Source organism: Oryctolagus cuniculus, chromosome Y (assembly GCF_051225735.1).
Source record: "Oryctolagus cuniculus isolate XC-2025 breed Fujian yellow rabbit chromosome Y, ASM5122573v1, whole genome shotgun sequence".
In the NCBI taxonomy this organism is placed as follows: Eukaryota; Metazoa; Chordata; class Mammalia; order Lagomorpha; family Leporidae; genus Oryctolagus; species Oryctolagus cuniculus.
The window spans coordinates 21,554,423-21,571,098 of NC_142889.1; the positions used below are offsets into that span (position 1 = coordinate 21,554,423).

Here is a 16,676-nt window from a genome sequence, read left to right on the forward strand (position 1 = left end):
AAATCCAAAGAGATGGGCTAGTGCCTTTGCATAGTGGGTAAAGCCACCATCTGCAGTGCCTGCATCCCATATGGGTGCTGGCTGGAGTCCTGGTTGCTCCACTTCTGATCCAGCTCCCTGCAAATGGCCTAGGAAAGCAGAAGACATTGGTCTAGATGCTTGGACTCCTGCACCTACATGAGAGACATGGAAAAAGCTCCTGGCTCCCGGCTTCAGATAGGCCCAGCTACAGGCATTGAGTTCATTTGGGGAGTGAAGCAATGGGTTGAAGATTCTCTCTCTCTCTCTCTCTCTCTCTCTCTCTCTCTCTCTCTCTCTCTCTCTTTCTCTCCTTCTCTCTCCCTCAACTCTGCCTTTCAAATAAGTAAAGTAATCTTAAAAAAAAAAGAAGCCAAAGAGAGATTCTCACAGGGAGAACTCATACAACTCCACATGCTTCATTCAGAGATCTGACCTTCTTGTTTGATGTTGCTTTTATTGGCTCCATTATGACCATGTGGCTCTGCATGGCTGTGACAGGTCCCTTAACACACTGCTACCATTTCTGGTACCTGCAACAGTGATCACAATTTGCCAAGGCTGGAGATATGCTTTCAGCAACATATCTGTTTATTGCCAACAGGACCCCAACTACAGACATCAATATTATGGTCAGGACAAGATGGGCTCTAAATCCCTGAACTTCCTGGATTTTTTTGATACACAGGCATACAGGCCTTAACACTACCTGGTTCCCGTTATGAATCACATGTGAGACCATATGGAACTTGGACAGCTCCTGCAACCTCAGTAATGGGATCGCCATGGCTGGGATGTGCTCTACCCACTACCTGACTGGTGCCACTGGTGGCAGCTCCATTCATAGGCCACAAGGACCTGATTCTTTTTGCCAATGCAGGGATTGTCAGTGACACTGCCTCTTAAACAGGCTGAATAAGGAGCACAGTGATTGTCCTAGTCTCCTCAAACAGTGGTGGTGGTGGATCCAGTACCCACTAGGCAATCACTATCCAATTTACTATGAGCAGTCCTGCCATCTACAGAGCCTACTCCTGTCCATCCTGACACAATGCACTATGGAGCTAAGTGCCTCTGCCCTCAACAGACTGACAGCCCTGTAAACCAGATGAAGGCCCTGACCTGCCTGCTGCACAGCAGCTGTCCACGTTTAACTGGAGGAGCCCAGACATCCATCCATGTCTCTGCTTTGGGGACTTGGAACTATTTATACCATATTGCTGTTGCTGCCCATGTTCTGAAACTCAGCACATGCCACTGTCATCCTTTACATAAAATCACATCAGGAGATTCCCTCATCATCAACATTCCACCCTGCTCTCTGCTACCTGATGTTCATCTGACAGCTGTTGTCACAGGCCTGTTGGGTCTGACAGCTGCACCTGGTGGGCTGGGAGGAGATAGAACAGGTATTAACCATCCCAGCTGGCCGGACATCCCCTTTCCACCATGAGGCTTTGCTCACCATGGGTGTGGCAAGCTGCTTTTTAGTAAATTATTTATTTTTGACATGAAACACTGTCAAATGCCAGACTCTCTGAGAGACCCAGCCAGCAACCCTCTCTCTCCTCAGACTCAGAGGCTCAGTGGTGAGGAGCAGTCTTGTTGAATATTCAGGGAACATTGGGGCAAAGCCCTAAGGGAACTCTCTCCCAGTTTCCTCACATTTGAGTGTATGGCCCACCCCAGCTGTCTGAAGGCCTCCATCAGCCCCTGCCTCTTGCTGCCCCTCTGTCTCAGAATCCCTGCATCTCCCTCTTCCATCCCACAACAAGATCTGGAACAGGTGGCCAGCAGGGAAGGACACCGTGGACCACATGGGGTAGACACAGAAACATACACATTTGTCATGGAATGTGTTCCATGCTGTTTCCTCACAGCTAATGTTAGACCTGTGTTTCCTTCCATACCCACAGTTACTACACTCCCTACTGCCATGATGCCATTTTTCTTCCTGCCAATCTGGGAAGGGGCCAGGCAGGGACCTCTCCCTTGTAGTAAGGAAAAATAGAAAGATAAAATCGGCAAAAGAGGAAATGTATGTTTCAAACAATAAGAATGGTATATAAAATGTAACAGCATGTGATTTTACAAAGTTACAAAAGCACTTTTATAGTATTATATTCAAGATTTATCAGTTGGACACCATAACAAAATTCAGACCAGTAACTTTATTCTTCTATTGTTGGTTCTGAAAAAAGGCAATAAAGTATAGGTTAAATGGGTGGAATATCTCTGAAAGTGGAGACTGAAGTTATATCATGCACTGCCTTTAAGGGTGAATACTTACATAATTGAACAGTAAGGAAGATATTTTTCACTATATTAACAGCTTAAAAATAAATAAAAATGTTTCAATCATTAGAATATTAAAGTTAATGCATCTTAACCCCATCACACCACATTCCTTTGTCAACCTCCCAAATTCACTACCTCTGTATATGGGAAAATTATTTTTGCTTAAAACTATGCACACTATAGTATAATGATTTTTATTTTCATTATCTATTTTGATTTTTTGCTTTGTTTCAGTTTGTATGTTTTCAAACACATTTATTTTCCATTTATAATCAGATCTTAGCCCTATGACTTTATGTTAATTTCCATTGTAATACCTTCAAATGTGTTAATATTTGACTTTTATTTTTAACTCATTTTTGTATTTTTTATTTTTAAATACAGCACACAGATTTAATTATGATAATTTTGTTATATTTGTTTCTGTGTGTCAACATGACTTGCATGGTATCTGTTAGCACATCCTGTTTAACTATTACTGTAGTTCAAAGTATTTGAACAAAAATCTCTGTTGTGATGTATTCTCTTGAAAAACTAAGGTGAAAATGGAAGTCATTGAGATAATTTCCTTGGAATGTTCATTATAATGGAGGAAGCTTATGCTGCAAAATCATTTTCCTTATTCCTTCCTGAAACACAGTGTGTTGGTCATACAGCAGCTAATGTGTAGCCATGAGCTAAGAATACAGGGAATGTAAGTGACATTATCAAGATCATGTCACTTTTACACTCTCAGATTACCATATTAGCCACAGATCAAGCAATTTAGGGAGCTTTATTACATAGGAAAAATACCAATGATTTCGATAAGCCCATTGGATCAATTTTCCATATATGTAGGTTTATTCTTAACTGAAGAGAAACAATATATCCTTTTTATTTTGTTTAGTAAGCACAATTGTCATCAGTCAAGCCCCTCATCTCCTACCCAGGTTGTCCCTTATGGTACTTTAGTCTCCCACAAATGAGGCATGAAGTCTCTCTGATATTAAGGAAAAGACTTCCCAGTGTGTGTACCCCTTTAGCTTCAACACAATCCTAATATTACTTCAGGAATATAACTATGAGAAAGATTTATCAAGTAATATAGATAGCTTGTAGACTATAATAATACTATTTTAAAGTTTCTAAAATGATGTTTGCTGTTCCTTCTATCAGTTGTATTAAAAGGCACTTAATTAAAATTAATCTAAATAAAAATAGCAGTTATGTTCACTTGTTCATGAATTCACTTTTGTAATCTTTTTTGCAATAAACACATGTCTAGAGAAAGTAGTTTTCAAGATGTTTCCTAAAACAAATTTCCTTTAGCTTAAGAGATAGTAGTCTGAAAACTAGAGAAAATAAGGAAAGATAATATAATTTAAATAAATAACTGTGAGAGGGCATAATAACACTTGGCTGTTAATTGTGCATGCACAATTCCAGCTAGTAATACCTGGCTCATTTTGTTCCTTATTATGTATTGTTATCTGCAAAATAGTTGTTATCTTAAGGTAAGTGTTATAGCACAGTAGGTTAAGCTAACACTTAGAATGCACACATCAATCCAGGTTCCTGATAATTTATTGTGAGAAGCAGATACTGGCCCAAGTACATGGGTTGCTGCCATCTACGTAGGAGACCTGGATGAAGTTGCTTCTTCTTGGCTTTGGCCTGGCCCAGCTCCAGCTGCAGCTCTTCAGGGCATTTGGAGAATGAAACTGAAAAGCTTCTCTCTCTCTCTCTCTCTCTCTCTCTCTCTCTCTCTCTCTCTCCTCTCCCCTCTCCCCTCTCCCCTCTCTCCTCCCTCCTCTCTCCTCTCTCTGTTCTTCCCTCTCTTTCTCTCTCTACCTCTCCCTCTGTATCTTTCTGTTTCTCCGTTTCTAACATCCTATCCTTCCAAAAATAAATACCTTTATAATAGAATATCCAATGTAGCCATAGAAACACTTCTATTTTATATTTTTGTGCAGAAATTAAAGCTGAAAGCAGTGTTTGACATGATTTGTTTACCTTTGTATAGAGTAAAATTGCTGTAATTTTCCCAGTGCATTTCTGTAATTATTTAAAAGTCCAAGAGCATTTATCAATATAATTTTTCAAAAAAACCAGGAATTCAGGCACAACCCATGTAATATTTACAATAAATTAGTAAAGGAAATGTTGATGCTGGCTTAGGTACTGAGAGTTTGTTGGGTTTTATGAGCTAAAAAGGGTGTGTATCATCAAGAACTATGCATATGGATGCTGTTAGGCTCAAAGAAAAGAGCTTATCCAAAATTTTGCCATTTAAAAAATTATTGTCTTTTACTTTAGGCCCACAATCTAGATATAGATGACAAAAAGAATTCCTAAAGTGTAGAGAACATTTTTGCTTCAGTAACTTAAAATGAAATGTGTCAGGTAAAGAGGACACTAGGGTCCTACAAAAGTAGAGTTAGAAGACACCATTTTTCACAGAGGTGTGTTACTTTGAAGCACTAGGCATTGCAGTGAAATTTCCTCACCCTCACACAATCAGCTTTAAAATATGTTCTCTAATATTATTGTGCCTTTTATTTCAATGTGTGTGTGTGTGTGTGTGTGTGTTTGGGATGAGAAATGGTAATAAGGACTGATCAGTCTAGTGATGGTTCTCTGGGATATCCAGAGTTGATATTAAAGTCAATGGGATGACTGAGGTCAAAATCAAAGAGGTAGAGATCAGTTAGTGAACAGATGCTTTACATGAATCAGAGCAATTCCACTTCTAGTTAGAAATCTAGCAATAATCTGGGTTAGGTACAGAGAAGTCATGGATAAGGATATGCATAACAGTGTTTTTTATGATATCAAAAAATCATGGAAATAGCCCAAAATGTCACCATTGTTAGAGTGAACAAACTAATCAGCACATATTCATGTAGTAAAGACTGCACAGTGAAAATGAATCAACAAGACGTATGTCTACTCTGATGAATCCTAAAAAGTATATTACGGAAGCAAGTTGGATTTGGCACCATGTGATTTTTTTCATAAACAAAATGCAAAATCAGAAAATATTAAACAATATCACTTAAAGAATGTTTATAGTTGGGTGGAGGAAACCTGACAGGCTGCCTCCCTGTGCAGGAGAGAACAACCCACTTAAAGAATGATTATCATAAAATCAAAGAGAGTGACTTCCACTGGGGAAGAATTGTAACAGAGAGGTAGGAAAAGGTTTCCAAAGTATAGTAACATTTAAATTTGTAATTTGGTTAGTGGATTCATCAATGCTTGCAATGCACATATTGTAAACTATATACAAAATATAGAACACTAGTATTGGCTCTCTTTTATTGTGTGTTGTCTCCTGGAATTTTCAGAGTATCAGGAACTACTATTACTTCATTTTATATAAGGGTAAATTTTGGTATGGTTACCTGGTCAAAGTCATATGGGGTAAATTATCCATGAATTCTCCATGAACACACAGGATGGCTGCTTTTGATTTATTCCATAACATTCAATGGACCTGGTAGAATTATCTTTCACTGTTTCCTTAAGATACACCAAGGTGGTAAATTATATGGAATACTTGAGGGCAGAATTTGAAGGCTTTCTGGGTTGAGTTGTTCCACATGTATCAAATATGCAGACTCACTATTGTGAACAAAAATATTTGCCACATAATTAATACATTTTCAAAAATTTCTCTACCAGGAGATGATTTCAACATCTTCTTTCCACTTTTCTATTTCCAATTTAGTTTTCTACTTCTCAGAGTACTCTTTACTTGGCTCTATTCATCCTTAAATATTATTTAATAACCTTTCACAATATTGTGCATAGTAACAAATATTAGTTTTAAAGATAAATTTTTTTGTATCCAAGGTAGAGTGGCAACATCTTGCTTAGCAGAGGACAACAAGCAAGTAATAAACAATTAAATTATAAAGATAGAAACTCTAGGTATAATTTATTTTTACATGATGAAACTAAGGCCCAGAGAAGTGGTACCATTGACATGAAATATGCAAATGATATGATCAAGGCCTAATTTCTAACTCTGTATGACATAGAAATGCTTTGAACAACTTTAAAAAGTAGATTTTATTTTTGACTTGATAATGAATAAGGATACCCCTTAGTTTCTCTTTACTCACACCTTTTCAAATTCCTTTCCTGTTACATTGTGTGGGACCTTCACTTCAGAAACACTTTAAGCCACCAAAAGATATATGTGTTTGATATCTCATCTACAAAATCAGTGACAAAGATAACTTTGAATGGTTGTCATCCCGTATATTCACATTAAGAATTTTTTGTTTGTTCTACTTAATAATATTGGTTGAATTCTGTAATTAATACACAGTTATTCTTAAGTGTTGAAATTTAACTGAAAAGTGATCCCTGTTAAATATAAGAGTGGGAATAAGAGAGGGAAGAGATGTGCAATTTGGGACATGCTCAAGCTGACTTGCCCCAAATGGTAGACTTAGAAACATACCAGGGGACTCCAATTCAATCCCATCAAGGTGGCATGTACCAATGCCATCTCACTAGTCCATTTGATCAATTTCTGTTCACAATAGATCATAATGATAGGACTAAGAGTCAAAGGGATCACATAAACAAGACTAGTGTCTGAAAATACTAACCAATAGAATAAGAACAGGGGAGAGCTATCCAACATGGGAAGCGAGATACACAGCAGACTCATAGAATGGTAGATGTCCTAAACAGCACTCTGGCCTCAGAATCAGCCCTTAAGGCATTTGGATCTGGCTGAAGAGCCCATGAGAGTATTTTAGGCATGGAAAGCCAAGACACTCTGGAAAAAAAAAATGACCTAAATGAAAGATCTCTGCGAGTGAGATCCCAGTGGAAAGAACAGGTCATCAAAGAAGGAGGTACCTTCCTCTGAAGGGAGGAGAGAACTGCCACTTTGACTATGACCTTGTCTAAATATGATCACAGTTGGTGAACTCAAAAGACCTCCATAGCCTTGGCAACTCATGACTAGAGCCTAGGGATATTACTGACGGCATAAACAAGAGTGTCAATTTGTTAAGTCAACAACAGGAGTCACTGTGCACTTACTCCTCATGTAGGATCTCTGTCCTTAATGTGCTGTACATTGTGATTTAATGTTATAACTAGTAGTCAAATAGTATTTTTCACTTTGTGTTTCTATGTGGGTGCAAACTGTTGAAATATTTTCTTAATATATACTAAACTGATCTTCTGTATATAAAGAGAATTGAAAATGAATCTTGATGTGAATGGAAGGGGAGAGGGAGAGGGAAAGGGGAGGGTTGTGGGTGGGAGGGAAGGTAAGGGGGGAAAGCCATTGTAATCCATAAGCTGTACTTTGGAAATTTATATTCATTAAATAAAAGTTTAAAAAAAGAAAATTAGGCAAAAAAATGTTAGAAAAGAGTATACATACATTTTGTGGATTAAGCAGGAAATTATTTGAAAGAAAATATTATGTTTAATTTGTAAGGATCAATTAATACATCCATGAAATAGCAAATTTGCACTGACAGTCTTGGTGAAAATTTGGGAAGCTGGAATCTCAGAGCTACTTGCTATATCACACTTTTCTTGAGAATAAAACATTGGAGTGTTGCATTAGACTATCTATTCCTCTGTCTGTGGCACTAACATCCCATATGGGTGCTAGTTCTAGTCCTGGTTGCTCCTCTTCCAGTTCAGCTCTCTTCTGTGGCCTGGGAAAGCAGTGGAGGATGGCCCAGGTGCTTGGGCCCCTGTACCTGCATGGGAGACCAGGAGGAAGCATCTGGTTCCTGGCTTTGAATCAGTGCAGCTCTGTCCATTACAGCCATTTGGGGAGTGAACCAATGGAAGGAAGACCTTTCTCCCTGTCTCTCTCTCACTATTTATAATTCTGTCCAATAAAATAAAAATCTAAAAAAAAAAGGAAAAGAAATACTAAAGAAATAAATGAATGTCTCAATTTTTCAGAAGTATAAATGCACTGCACTTTTTTTTTAATTTTTTTGACAGGCAGAGTGGACAGTGAGAGAGAGAGACAGAGAGGTCTTCCTTTGCCATTGGTTCACCCTCCAATGGCCGCCGTGGCCATGGCGCTACTGCTGGTGCACTGCGCTGATCCAAAAGCAGGAGCCAGGTGCTTTTCCTGGTCTCCCATGCGGGTTCAGGGCCAAGCACTTGGGCCATCCTCCACTACACTCCCTGGCCAGAGCAGAGAGCTGGCCTGGAAGAGGGGCAACCGGGACAGAATCCGGTGCCCGACCGGGACTAAAACCCAGTGTGCTGGCACTGCAGGTGGAGTATTAGCCTATAGAGCTATGGTGCCTGCCCACTGCACTTTCATTACAATGAAATACATAAAGCAGCTCCCTTATGAAAAGAAAAGGTTTAACTCAATTTTGGATACCCAATGTCCAAATGACATAACACAGACCCCTCTGCTAAGAGTCTGATGCTAATAGCTAAGCCTATATGGAAGAAAGATCACAGGGTGAGGAAGAAAAAGAATTGGAACAGATCAGGCTTTTACAACAAGCTTCTCATGAAGACTGAAAAGGTCACATGGAAACAACCTTCCAAGTGTATCCATCCACAGGACCCCACTTCATAAAGTACCTAAGTTCCCTGGTAACACTACTTTTGATGTATCTCTTAAGTTTTATATTGCATATTCATTTTTCTTATGAATATTTTGATTCCTCCTTTTTTTTGACAGGCAGAGTGGACAGTGAGAGAGAGAGACAGAGAGAAAGGTCTTCCTTTGCCGTTGGTTCACCCTCCAATGGCCGCCGCGGCCGGCGCACTGTGGCCGGCGCACCACACTGATCTGATGGTAGGAGCCAGGTACTCATCCTGGTCTCCCATGGGGTGCAGGGCCCAAGCACTTGGGCCATCCTCCACTGCACTCCTGGGCCACAGCAGAGAGCTGTCCTGGAAGAGGGGCAACCGGGACAGAATCCAGCACCCCTACCGGGACTAGAACCCGGTGTGCCAGCGCCACAAGGTGGAGGATTAGCCTAGTGAGCTGTGGCACTGGCCCTTGATTCCTCCTTTTGATTTATATTATGACCCACTCTTCATTCAGGAGCATGTTGTTCAGTCTCCATATATTTGAATATTTTCAAGAGATTCTTAAGTTGTTAATTTCCTGTCTTGCTCCATTGTGGTTAGATAACATACATGGTATGATTTCAATTTTTTTTTAATTTGATGAAACTTGCTTTATGGCCTAGCATATGGTCTATCTAGAGAAAGTTACATGTGCTGATGAAAAGAATGCATATTATTCAACTCTAGGATGAAATGTTCTGTATAGATATCAGATACATTTGGTCCATAGTGTAGTAAGCTCTGTTTGTTGATTTTTTTGTCTAGTTGTTCTATCCATTGATGAAAGTGGGGTGTCAAAGCCCCCCATTAATTTTGTACCTTAAGCAAATTGGGTATAGAAGGAACATTCCTCAACACCATCAGATGACAAGCCCACAGTCAGCATCATATTGAATGGGCAAAAGTTGGATACCATCAAATTAATGGAGGACAATATCTGGGGAAATGCTACAAGACATTGGCATAAGCAAAGACTTCTTAGGAACCACTCCAGAAGCAAAGGCAATCAAAATAAAAATAGACAATTGGGATTATGTTAAGAAGTTTCTGGGGGCGAGGATTGTGTATGATTTATTTTGAAAGTCATAGTTACAGAGAGTGAGGGGGAGACAAACAGGGAGATTTTCCACTCCCTGGTTAACTCCCCAAATGGCCACCATGGCCAGCACTAGCCCAGGATGAAACCAGGACCCAGGAGCTTCATCCAGGTCTCCCATATAGTTGTCCTGGACCCAAACACTTGGGACATTTTCTACTGCTTTTCTCAGGACAGTAGCTGAAAGCTGGATGGGAAGTGTAGTAGATGGGTCATGAATCATTCTCATATGGGATGTTGGTGTCACAGGCAGCAGCAGCTTTACCCACTATGCCACAACATTAGCCTTACAAAAATATTTTTAAGTTTTTAACATCATAAGAATTTTTATTTGAAAATAACATATTCTAATGCAAGCCACATTATGTGCATATATTCAATAGTCTTGACCTTACAACTTCAAGCAGGATGAAATCTACCTAAGTTAAGAAAGCATACCATGGAATTACCATCACCTATATTTGAGGTTTAAAGTTATTTTACAGCCAGATGCAATTTCACAAATTGCATAAGTCTGATGAGATTATTATATATAGTAATCAAACATAAACTGTTACAGAACAATTGATATAAAGTTGTAGACAGATACATATGAAGGTAATAATTCTCCCATCTGTAATATTACAAAAGTTATCAGTAATTAACTTACATTATAAAAAGAAAAAAAATTATGGTCACAAAACAGAACCTTTACATGTAAAAATCTAGGATTGAAAACAGTAATTTGAGAACTACTGTTCAATCAAAATTTGATTATCATTGACTCAACCTTGTTATTTAAATGCACATTTAAAATAACTTTCTGAAGGTAAATGTTTATTCTATGCTAGGTACAAAATAAAATCTTACAATACACTTCTGTCTCACAAGTTTACAGACAAATCAGTCAGACTGACCACACATCAGCCTGGTAAGTGTTGTCAAAACTATCCTCCCAGGGAACTACTGAGACAGAAGAGAAAACAAAGAGATCTCACCACAGAATATTGTATGAGGACTCCCTGGTTATAAACCAATTCAAAGAAGTCACCAAACATTTTTCAACTGAGTTCATCTGTATACACAGGGACAATGATATATAGTTCATCATTTACTGTTCTTGGGAGAATTCATGTCCATTCACACTCACTCTGCACAAGGCACTGTTAAGGGCTCAGAGAGACAAAGCACATCCCACAGGGCTCCAATGTGGTTAGGGGGTGAAAAGGCTGAGGATCGCTGGACAAATCATCACTTCCAGTGAGTTCACTATCCCTAGCCCTTTAATTTCCTGGCAAGTTCAAAGATTTAAAAAGTGTCTAAACCAAGTCTTATGTTTTGTCATGTATGTTCAGAATGGGATCATTGTGCATCAGAATTACCTGTAATGCTTGGAAGTGCCCAAGCCAGGCCTCACTCAAAGTTTAGTGCTTCAGAATCCTCTAGGAGCCTGGCAGTTCTGAGGCATCTTCCTAGTCAAGAGCTCTTTCATTTTAAAGGCTGCTAACAGAAATGTGCATGCTTATTAATAGGAGTACACATATGTCCATTCAACTTGTATTTCTTACCATAAAACTCATCATGTGTCACAGACCCATTTAAAGTTCTCATTAAAAAGATTTCCAGTCAAAACAGGAGAGCAACAGCAAATGGTCCACAGCATTGCTGACCTCAGCTGGCAGAGGCCTTTAGGTGCTGATACTGAACATAATCTGTATGTGTGCATCCTTTTCAGGGGAACAAAAGTGGGGCAAGCCAATCAAGGTTATGAATCCCTAACAATATTTTCAATATTAAACTAACCTCTAAAGTAAAGTCCACTGAATACGGTTACAAATGTGGTAAACTGACACAGCTGGTTCTCTGAATGGATGATTGTCCAAGGTTAGCTCATAGCCATGTTTTCATTTATTGCACCTATAACATGTGACAGATTTCACATCTGGGCCAGTTGCAGAACCTCAGTAAAATGAAAGTAATAGTGCTGCATTGCTATAGCTACTATTACATAAAAAATCAGAAAACTAAGCCTCACAAAGGCATTATTATTATAAAAGCTAGCACAAGTGTAATGTCTCAAAAAAATCCCCATTCATATATAATTTTAACACTACACCTGGAAGAAATATTTAATATTAAAAGCAATTTTTTCAGAGTACACAACCACAAAGGAGAGTATAAGGATTTGTCATACAGATATTGTGTTACCTTAGGCACCTCACATATAAAATAGGGAAAACAGTCCTACCAGAGGAAAATTTGACTGTTGCATTTGTTGACCCTGTCTAGTTTGAGCGTTTGTAGTTCACCCTAAACTCCCACATGAACCAACGCAGGCGCTTCAGCCAATCGCATGCTCAGCCGCCCAGCCCCAGGGTCTGGGAAGAGCACCATGTAGGCTTCTCCCAGTGTGGAGGCCCTGACTGCACCTGGCACTGAGGCCATGAATCGACCTTTCGCGGACAAAACCAGCTTCCTTCCCCGTGACCCCAGGTGTACTCCGCATCCAACACAGGCCATCCCTTCTCCCACTCACTGCAAGAGCCCAGACTCCTGCATGCTGCCCATGGCAGACACGGACCCTGTTTGAAGGCCGCATTGGCGCCAAATTCGGAGGTAATGTATAAGAGGGTGTAGCGGGCCTGGAGCAGACAGGGAAGCGGCTGCGAAGGCTGAACCCGGCACCTTCTTTTGCTAAGAGGCAGTGGCAGCACTCTCAGTGCATAGAGGCCACTCTCCTCCCTGCCCACGGCCTGGCCAAGCAGGAGGAGGGACCCTGACCGCCCCGAGGATCCAGTGCAGAGCCAGAACCCGGCCATCCTCCTTTAGAGGGCCGGGCCACTCACCTCCATGCCCACGGCTGGGCCAAGCAGGAGGGCACACCCTGACGAGCTCTGCTGGAGGTAATGGCCACATCCCGCCTACCAGTTGCCACCTTTTCCCGCCCCTGTCAGCACTGACATTTTTTATCTCTATGGAAATGGTTGTAGCTGGGCCAGGTTCCTCTCTGGCTTCTCCACTTTCTACTCTTGCTTTTTCTATCCTCGTAGGCTGTTCTGTAGTCCCTCTTCCAGCACTTGCTGGCTCCTTGCCCCGCTGCTTCTTGCTGGGCCAATCACCATGTTGTCTGAGGGGAGCATGAGGATAAAATATTTGTGACTTCTCCTTGGAAGTCTTCAAAGAAAGGTCTCTGTAAGTCAAACCAATGGTAACTTTTCCCTTTCCCCACCACTGGTAGACATTGTTTTAGATAATGTTAGTAAAACAATAAAACCACACTTTTGAAGCTGTTGTAGATGCTCTCAAAAGTGCTTTCATACAAACTCTCAGCTCCACTGTGACACTTACCCACCGGCATTTCTTTTCTAGCTAAATTGTTATTAAGCCCTGTCTTCTTGCTTTTGAATAATGAAGGACTTTTCATTTGCTTTTTGGGAGCAAAGGAAGTAAAGAGTAGTGATGTGGGGAATAAAATTTATTAATTTACACATCTCTTTAATCATTATGTAAGGTTACACTTGAAATACAAGGTTAATAAGATCATACTTTCTGCCAATCCATGTATCATTTATTCTTAAATAGTAACTCTAAAAATAAATATACCTTTGAATTTCATTCTCCACAAAATTTAATAGAAGTGTATGTATACATGATACACATAAAAGTGTGTAAATGCAGATTATATTTTAATTAAACTTTATTTTTTCAATTAAATAAAACAAATTTAAGAAATATAATTAGGGCTATTGGTAGGTTTTAAGCATGGAGATTTTTATGTCAGATTTTTAAAAGATCACATAGATTGTTGAGACTAGACAGCAGAGGGTAAGTGTAAATGGTAATACCAGTTAAGAGATAGTAGAAGTTTTTCCAGGGAGAGCTGATGGTATCTTGAACCAGGGAGGAACAGTGGAGAAACTGAGATCCTCACTGTATTCACAATATATTAAAAAAAACCTCAATCATAAGATTAGTGAGTGATTTTATGTTACAGAGTAGTCATACTTAAATATGACTCCTAGGTTTTTATATTGGGCTGGAAGGTGGTTTTGATTTGCCTGAATAAGGTAAAACATAAAGAGGAGTAAAGTTAGATAAAGTGGTTAGGAATTACTAGTAGAATAGGAAGTTGATAACTTCTGACTTCTTGGCTTATATCCCAGAGAGGAGTGGAGCTGTTCACTTCTCAGAGACATGGCATGGCACAGCATTCACAGCCTTGCCAGCGTTCTTAGTCTTTGTCAGCCTGTTCTTCACTGCTTGATGGCAAATCCACTCCCAAAGTTAGACCCTGATCCTGGAATGGCTTTGTTGATTTGGGCTTCTGTTTCCTCTTCTTCCAAACTCTCAGAACTGCTAATGGTGTCTGACACATAAGTATTGTCTTGTAGTGGCACATCTTCCTCTGCCTTCTGATTCCAACTGGGCGCTGAGGTTGGTTTCCCATGCATATTCATGTCCAGGAGGTTATAGGCTGAGTCAGGAACCACCTAGCCTCTCTGTTCCTTCACTGGTATCTCTCTCTCTCTCACTCACCCAACCACACACACACACACACACACACACAAACCTTCCTTCACTGATACATAACAGTGTAACATATACACACACCCTTCCTACACTGATAGATGGCAGTGTAACACACACACACACTCTTCCTTCACTGATAGATGACAGTGTAACACACACACACACACACCCTTACTTCACTGATAGATGACAGTGTAACACACACACACACACACACACCCTTACTTCACTGACACATGGCAGTGTAACACACACACACCCTTTCTTCACTGATAGATGGCAGTGTAACACACACACACCCTTCCTTCACTGATAGATGACAGTGTAACACACACACACACACACCCTTACTTCACTGACACATGGCAGTGTAACACACACACACCCTTTCTTCACTGATAGATGGCAGTGTAACACACACACACCCTTTCTTCACTGATAGATGGCAGTGTAACACACACACACCCTTCCTTCACTGATAGATGACAATGTAACACACACACACACACACACCCTTCCTTCACTGATACATGGCAATATAACACACATACACACCTTCCCTGATAGATGGCAATGTATCAGATCAGCTCCCATCGCCAATCTGAAGCCAGGAGCCAGGAGCTTCTTCCTGGTCTCCCATGCAAGTGCAGGGGCCCAAGAAGCTGGGCCATCTTCTACTGCTTTCCCAGGCCATAGCAGAGAGCTAGACTGGAAGAAGGGCAGCCAGGACAAGAACCTGCACCCACATGGGATGCCAGCACTGCAGGCAGAGGATTAACCAAGTGAGCCAAGGCGCTGCCCCGACTAACAGCATTTTCAATTGAAAATGGGTTCATGAGTGAGAGCTTTGGTGGTGAGGGAGGTGGCGGCAGGAGGGACCAGTGAGGGGAGGGCAGAGGTCCTGCCTGGGCCTAGCGGCCTCCTCCCACCTCCAGCACCTCCAGCCCTGGCTGCAGCCCAGCCTTGCTGCCCCTTCCCAACTACACTCGCCTGCTGCAAGCCTGAAAGTGGTTGCAGGAACCCAGCAGGCTGCCAAGGGGCATCTCTGCCTCCGCTGCCCTCAGCCACTGCCACAGCAGCCGCAGCTCCATGGATTGATCAGCCCCGAACTGCAACCCCTCAGGGCGGCCACCACCCTCAACAGCAAGGTCCAGGGTGTGCACGGCCACCCTGGCAGGAGCTCCAAAGTGACTGCAACAAAAGGAGCTGGGTACCCTCGGGCAAGAGGCCCCCTTGCTCCTGCTCCAGGGATGCAAGAACTGCACCCCCAAGCCCAGCAGAAATGGCATCGAGCAATCCCATGGTGGCCCACAATGGACTGGACTGGCCAAGGGCGAGGAGGAGCAGGAGGAGGTGCGGCTGCTATCTTTGTCCCTGACCTCAGGCTGCAGTTTAAGAAGCCCCTCAGGCAGGGAGGTTGAGCCAGGGGAGGATCCGATGATAGGATAGGGTAGTTCCAATAGGAATCTTAGCTCCAGATGCCTGATGTGATGAGACTGAGCACCAAAGATCTGTCTGAACCCTACTCCATTTATACTTATAGAGATTTTATCCACAGCTGGCCACAGCTGTGCTTCTTGGCCATCGTAGGGGAGGAGTGTGTAGGTGTCATCGTTTGCAAGTTGGATATGCACAAAAAGATGTTCTGCAGAGGTTATATAGCCATGTTAGCTGTGGATTCCAAACCCAGGAGTAATGGCATGGGTACTAACTTGCTTAAGAAAGCTATTTATGCCATGGTTGAAGGAGACTGTGATGAAGTTGCTTTGGAAACAGAAATAACAAATAAGTCTGCTTTGAAACTTTATGAAAATCTTGGTTTTGTTCCAGATAAGAGGCTATTCAGATATTATTTAAATGGAGTCAATGCACTACAACTTAAACTGTGGCTGCATTGAGAAACTGACATCAAGGAGGAAGGGCTAATCATGCAGAGTCGACCTTTGCATGCAATGCACTTTGTACAGAATTGCTTTGCTGGTGGATTTCATAATTTCCATGGAGCTCTTCTCTGTCGGTGTCGCGTTGAGTGTCACACAATATTTGTACTTTGGCCTGGAGCATTTGTTCTGAAATAAAAGAGATTGTTTTAAACTTCAGGAGTCTTTTGGTATGAAGAAGATGTGTCAGTTGATAGCCAAGATTTCTTTGTTAATTTGCAAAGTCTGCTGACAATGATATT

At 41.1% G+C, this 16,676-nt stretch overlaps 1 pseudogene; it reads left to right on the forward strand.

The window, feature by feature from the left end:
• Positions 1–1,069: 1,069 nt before the first annotated feature.
• LOC149119357 (N-alpha-acetyltransferase 30 pseudogene) lies at positions 1,070–16,392 on the forward strand (annotated as a pseudogene).
• Positions 16,393–16,676: the final 284 nt, after the last annotated feature.